The sequence below is a fragment of the Papilio polytes genome, unplaced genomic scaffold, assembly GCF_000836215.1.
Source record: "Papilio polytes unplaced genomic scaffold, Ppol_1.0 DF822733.1, whole genome shotgun sequence".
In the NCBI taxonomy this organism is placed as follows: Eukaryota; Metazoa; Arthropoda; class Insecta; order Lepidoptera; family Papilionidae; genus Papilio; species Papilio polytes.
The window spans coordinates 887,136-894,147 of NW_013526471.1; the positions used below are offsets into that span (position 1 = coordinate 887,136).

The 7,012-nt window shown below is 31.5% G+C and overlaps 1 protein-coding gene across 1 annotated transcript in view; it reads right to left on the minus strand.

Moving 5' to 3' along the window:
* Positions 1 to 6,194, minus strand: part of LOC106105692 (proton-coupled amino acid transporter 4-like) — a 20,874-nt gene extending 14,680 nt beyond the window's left edge. The window contains exon 1 of the mRNA XM_013286118.1: positions 6,099 to 6,194. The gene's annotated coding sequence lies outside the window, so the exon portion shown is untranslated. The remainder of the gene's footprint in view (positions 1 to 6,098) is intronic.
* Between the last annotated feature and the right edge of the window lie 818 nt (positions 6,195 to 7,012).

The window sequence follows — 7,012 nt, forward strand, 5'->3', positions numbered from 1 at the left end:
CCATTTCACGCCTGTCTTCTGTGTGGTCGTGGTATTACACCGGGCGTGCCGGCCCATTCGTGCTAAGATGTTAAAGCGGGCACTACCACTACATTCTTTTGGCAAATTCTCCTCGCAGCCTGTTATTTTGTCATAAGAAACCAAGTAGAGTTTCGATATTGATTTGGTATATTAAGTAAATGTTTAATTTTCGTTTCTTTTTAAATACATTCGAACACTTGTTTAAATATAATACAAAAGAAATATGATAATAACCTATTATACTTGATACGACATTTAGGTCCCGTCCCACCACTGGCTGATAGAGGCTCAGATACTATAATGACATCACTGTCAGATAAGGTAACAAAATCTGATATTTCCATCACATTTTTAAACACGTTCGATTGTTATCAGACAATTTACAATTTGGTGGGACAGGCCCTTAGTATTTACGAATTAAGAATTACATTTTGAACAATTTAAATACTAACATGATTTACGCTTTACAACTAAATTAAAATAATCTCCATTGCTCAACTATTTTTTAACTTCGCTCCGTGTTAACTGAACCGTGTCGGTTGTGAACAACAACTTTGTACAATTTTAAAGCATGAGTAATAAAGATAGAGGAATGTATTTGATCGTTCCGCGCTTTACTCTACACAATTTATACATTACAAATACAAGAGTTAAACATTTATAAAAATGTTTTTTTTTATTCTAATCTATTTTTTATTGACAAGGATTAGTAGATTTTTAATTTACTAATGTTTCCTTTAACCATTCCAACTAAGTTCTAGGCTTGTGTTAGGATATGGTTCACGACGATAGTCAAATAGCGGGATTCGAACCCTCGACCGCAAGATCGGACCGTACCCCAAACCATTAGGCTATTGGCGTTACTTTGTTTAATGTACAGTTTTTCATTGAAATAACTATACTAGTATAGTAGTAAAATAAAAAAAACATTTGTATAAATAACTAGCTTTCCCGCGCGACTCAGTGCGTTGAGTTAAAAAAAGCAAAAGTAAGTAGCCTACGTGTTCTTCCAGACTATGCTCTACAACTATGCCTAATTTTATCCAGATCTGTAAAGCCGTTAAGGTTACAAACTCTAACAAACATCCATCCATCCATCTAAACTTTCTCATTTATAATATTAGTAAGATAGAACAGGAACAATCCTGTATATTGAGTACAGTTTTTTATATGTGATTTTAGCTTTTAACGTTCCTAGCAGTTTCATTAAAGTAAATTTTGTGTTTTTATTTGTATTAGATATATTTCTTACCGTTAAGAATAATTTTACTGTAAAATAAAACAAAGAGTATTTTGCAACAATTTCTGATACAATTGTTTAAGTTTGACATGAGGAAATATAGAAACGGCTATCGGGTTGAAGGTCTTTCGGTCGTTTGTCGAGACGTTAACAGACGGCGGCTTTACTTGAAATTCTATTTATTAAATTCATAGCAATTTCCTTTCTCATTGCCATTTTTCTTGAGAATTTAACATCGGTTCTCGGTGAAGCTACGTCAACTCTCAACTAACTTCCACGTAGGTGTCGTTCAAATAATTATCGTACTAATATAACAGTTAGCGTTCAAACAGCTGGCATGTGATTGAGCCAGCTACTGGCATTTAATACCTAATAGTGTTCTAATATCACACTGTCAAAGAATTAAAATAAATTCGTATTGGTGTGTAGTTTTTTCTCGATGATAGTTTACTTATGTTTTGTCATACATTGGGTATATTACTGTGCAAATTTAGTATTTACTTAGATGTGCAAATACGTGTGAAATCTATGTTTGTAACGCAATATTTTGTAGTCGGCGACGAACGTTGAATACACACACGTAGAAATGTGACAATTATTTAAATAAATAAGCAATTTTTGAACGCAGATATGTAATCGGTATCTCTGAAAAGGTACTAATGAATATCATAACTATGTTTTGCTTTTAAGTTAAGGGCCTGTCCCACCAAGTTGTAAATTGTCTGATAACAATCTAATGTGTAAAATATGTGACGCAAATATCGGATTTTGTTTCCTTATCTGATAGTCATTTTTAAGCTATCTGAGCCTCTATCAGCCAGTGGTAGAACAGGCCTTTAGTCTTCTGCGATAGAATACAAGACAAAAAATTTTAGTTAACGTTCGCCGTTAATTGTAATCTTACTAATATTATAAATGCGAAAGTTTGGATGGATAGATTGATGTTTGATAGAGTTTGTAGCCTGAACGGCTATCGATGTAGATGATAGTCTGGAAGAACACATAGGCTACTTTCTTTTAATTCCACGCGAACGGAGACGCGAGCATAAGCTAGTTTTTCTATAATAATAACATACGATATCTAAACAAGTGATAATTGATTATTATCGCCTTCACATTGACTGTGAACTTTATGTATTTACCAGAATTTAATATGAAAACCTTCCTGTTAGTCGGATTAAAAAGAGTCGCGTTGGCCGAAATTTTTTTAATCAACTCAATTTTAAGCAATAAAATATTCCCTGTCTGCTGTACTTTTGAATTACATTCCATACTAACTATTTACATAACTTTATTTTACTTTTAATTGATAACGTCGAAATTCAAATGCATAAATAACAACTAAGGTTCTTCCCATTTAAATTTTAGCTTGAAAACATAAAGTTATACTAAAACGAGTCTAAGTATGGATTTTACTCCAAATGCTGTGAATGTTGACATCCTACATACCTAAAAAGTGTATACATTGTGTTATAAGTACAGATTTATCGATCTATATATAAACAGGAAAATATATTCTGTGATCAGAATATAGATCCAATGCCATGCTTAGGCAATGTACAACCTATAACTTCCTGTTCACTTCCTGTTAATCTTCAATGTAAACCTGAATGAATAGTGTAATTCTATTGTTAACAATATAATGGTCAGTGTGTCAAACCTATACGTATAGGATATAGACTTAATATGGTCAAAGTCAATGTTAAAAAACATAGAGACGAATTGAGTACCTCTTTTTAGGAAGTCGGTCAATAATACAATTAATAAATTCAGCTGATTTTACATATACTCGTATTCAGATGTCATATCAATAAATACCCCGCTTTACGCGAGGGATACGTTCTGAAAAAAATTGCGTTAACTGAAATTCGCGTATGTAGGTTTATGATTAAACATAGTCAAAATTTAATACAAATAACTTTAATCAATCACTTTAATTCTAAGAAGATACTGTTATTTCTTATGGAAAAATATATCTATTGGTTTTTGGGTAGCGTTTTGTTTACGTTCTTGTAAAATACGTTCATAATACCCCACACTGTTTTTAATTGTTTGACACACGATCAAGACACGTTCCTGCGACCATAGAGAAGTAATGACTACATTTTGTAAATACGCACTCTTTCGCGTAATGCGAGGCATTTTAGCGCGAAATTTAAAACCGCGCGTAACAGGGTCGTGCTAAGCGGGGTATTACTGTATTTTAAAGATTTAATATAATCTTTAAATCATAAGAACGAGATGTCGCAACCTCGTCAGCTCAAAGGACCAACCATTACGCCATTTTGACAGTGCGGCTATTAAAAAAAAAGTAGCCAATAATATACCTATTCATGTTAGCTACCAGTCCCGTCCCGTCGAAATCGTCTTCCCGAAATTCTGGAATTTTTCTTTTTATATTAAAAACTGACACTCCAATTTTATTATATGTAACTATAGATAAAAAAAAAGTAACTGCCTTATTTGAATACCTTATTACATTAAGATGAAGATAATTATTAAAACTAAACTAATTTGACAAATCACGAATATTAAAACATTATTATGCGTAGGTTTGCGAAATATCTTAGACCAATCTACATTATTATAATAAAGCGTAAACACACACTTTTTTGTTGCCTGATATCAGCAATAACAGCATATTTTTGAACATTACTTTTTTAATAAAAATTCCTACACCTGCGTCATGCTATAGGCTATATATTTTAACGCCATTAAACTTAGGGGATAAATATTTTGGATAAAAATTTTAAAGTGGGAAAGAGACCATAATTTGCTGCCAACATCAAGGAAGCAAGGTTGTCTGTCATCATGTTATGTCATTTTGACATTTGTAATTGTAATTTGACAAATGTAACCAATAAAATTAAATTTTCATAATTTCATACGGATGAAGCCGCACGGGAACAGCTGGTAAGTAATAATTGACTTACATCGAAAACTGTTTCTTAACACTTATTTATGGTCAATAGTTAGCTGATAGCATCATCGACGGTTAGATTTTAAACATGTGTTTAACTAAACAGTGCTTAACTATACTTATTGAAGACATAGAATGTCATATTTTACTGAAAATCGAGGATTTATGATCGGAAATACAGGAAAATAGAAATGTCACCAAGTTAAAACATTTACGTAGCGCTTAGAAATACATCCAAATGCCGGCTCTCTATTTTGCATGAGACTGCGAACAATCGCCGAAGTTTTAATGATCAAAGAACTTCGCTTTTCGGTACTATTCGAATAAAAAAGAAAGTAAAGAGGAAGTAAAGAGAAAAAAATAATTCTCCAGTTAGTCCAGTAAGTACGTCAAAACTGCATCAAGATGCAATTTACAATTCCTTCATCTCTACCTACCCCATTTGACCTCATGGAGTAGACAATTTATTCAGTTAATATTTTGCTAAAAATCCAGTATTTTGTATGTCCCTTTGTTTGTTACTGTTATTGTTGCAATCGATTTATCACATTAAAAACAAAATTAGGAAGTGCATAATAAACATGTTCAAGTAAATTTAAACCAACAGGACAACTTACATTACTTATTTCTTACGATATACTGTCACACATCTAGCAATCAGTTTATGACTTAAAAACATTTACGCTACATGATTTTAAGCCTATCTGAGAATCATTTATCTTCGTTATATTTCAAAGCTAAAAACGAGTAAATAAAGACAAGAGTCAATTGCTTTCTACATTTTTTAAATTTAAGAAAATAAGAAATTAAAAACAAAGAATAAAAGCAATTCTAATATTGTAAAGTCAAATTAGGTACTTTAATAAGCAGATTATACTGTGAATATAAAACGGTGTCAGTTTCCTGCGACACCATTTATTTTGCACGACGTGTCTGCAGGTAATGAAATAGGAACAAGGAAAAAAGACAGAAAAAAGGACATTGTTACAATAAATTGTTCAGTTTTACATACTAATTAGGCTTTAATTTACTCTTTTTATTGTTTAAGTTTCAGATATGTAATGCGGATTAAATTTATGGGTTTAATATACAGTCTTAAAATTTTAAATAGATACATAATTTCATTACGTTGACGAGAATTGAGAACGGACTGACATATCCTTAAAAAGTCCGAATTAAAATATGAAGAAAAGTATTTAAATTTTAAACCTTTTAATTTAAATTATGTATTAAAGATTTCGAAGAGGGCGTAGTCAGGTCGACAACTTGTATATAATGTTACCGAAAACATTGCCTTGACGACTATTTAACAGAGACAACAAATTCATCTTTGTTAAGCAATTTAATCATTGATTGATGGTATTGGGTTATTGGAGCGGTATTTTTTTTAAGCCAATTTAAAGGCGACTAATTGTTACGTAATACTTTATACAGAGAAAACAGCATTTTGCCTCACTAGGTCACAGAGCACTTACATACAGATAGAATATCAAAGTGAATTAATAATTTTGCCCTAACTGAATTTCATTTCCTCGGAGCTAATTTACTATTCCCTTTGTCTTACCATGTGTGTTTTGTCTATTTTGTTTATGCTACAGGATGTCCCAATGGGGCAAAAGTGCAAAACATTCTATCCGAAAAATAATTGAGACGTTTCGAAACTTTGTCCATGTAATTTATTTTTAGCATGAACTTGCATGTTGTATTTACAAATTTGTTAATCAATTTTTTTATAGACACGTTATTTGGATCTCGTGAATAAAATGTGTTGCAAATTCACGAAATTCAAATTAATAATATTTCTTTTGAATCATAATTAAATTAGACATCATAGATACATATTACTTCAAAAATGATTAAACATTTTATGTTTTAAAAATAATTATAATATAAAAAAATAAATAAAAAAATATTTACCTGAATCCACAGCACAGTTAAATAAATTAAATTAAATAAAATGGCGCGTTCATTATCCGACTAAGCCTGCAATGAGTCGGGTGTTAGTGTCGCGGCATTTACTATTCAACTGACCTCACCAAATAAACACAGCCATGCGCACGAGTAGACCGTTCTTTTGTCGGTGATATATTGCATTTCAACCGATCAATAACAAGCCTTATCTGTAGTAGAATAAAGTTCAAAATCGACTAAATCGTGTTTGATCTATCCAAGGTCCTTAATTCGATCGAGATGGATTTCATTTACAGATTTGTAAATAAATTTTACGCACTCATTTCGCTTAAGATAACTCAAGATTTTATTTTTTTACATTATTTTGTTTATTTTATTTTTGTAGGTTTAACTTTCTAAATATTAAACTCTATGTTAAAATGTCATATTTTCGACCATACAAATGTTTTTACGTTTAAGTCGTCACTACATATTTCAAAGTTAATCTGCTTAACATTTTCTGGTTAGCTGCATTAAAATGACGCTTCATTTAAAAGTGCCGATAGTATTTTGTTTAGCGGCGCTAAAGGAAATAAGACTCTGGTTACTAGACTAATTGCATTGTAATTTAACACTAACAGGGTTTTCTAAGAAACAAGCACAATTAATCTCTTATTATGCGACAAACAAGAGCCAATGTTCCCGCACTTAAGGTAGTAAAAGTAAAATCTTATACCAAAAAAAAATGTTTCTGGTAATGTATAGTTTTTGTAATTTTGTAACAGATGGCGCTAGAAACACTAAGAATGAAAAAAACCTTCTAATTTTTAATTATACATTTATTGTTTACTCTGTTTAGAAATACACTGAAATATACTTGATGTCCATGGGCGTCGTTGACCACCTTGGTGTACACGCTGCTCGTTTGCCCCCTTTTAATA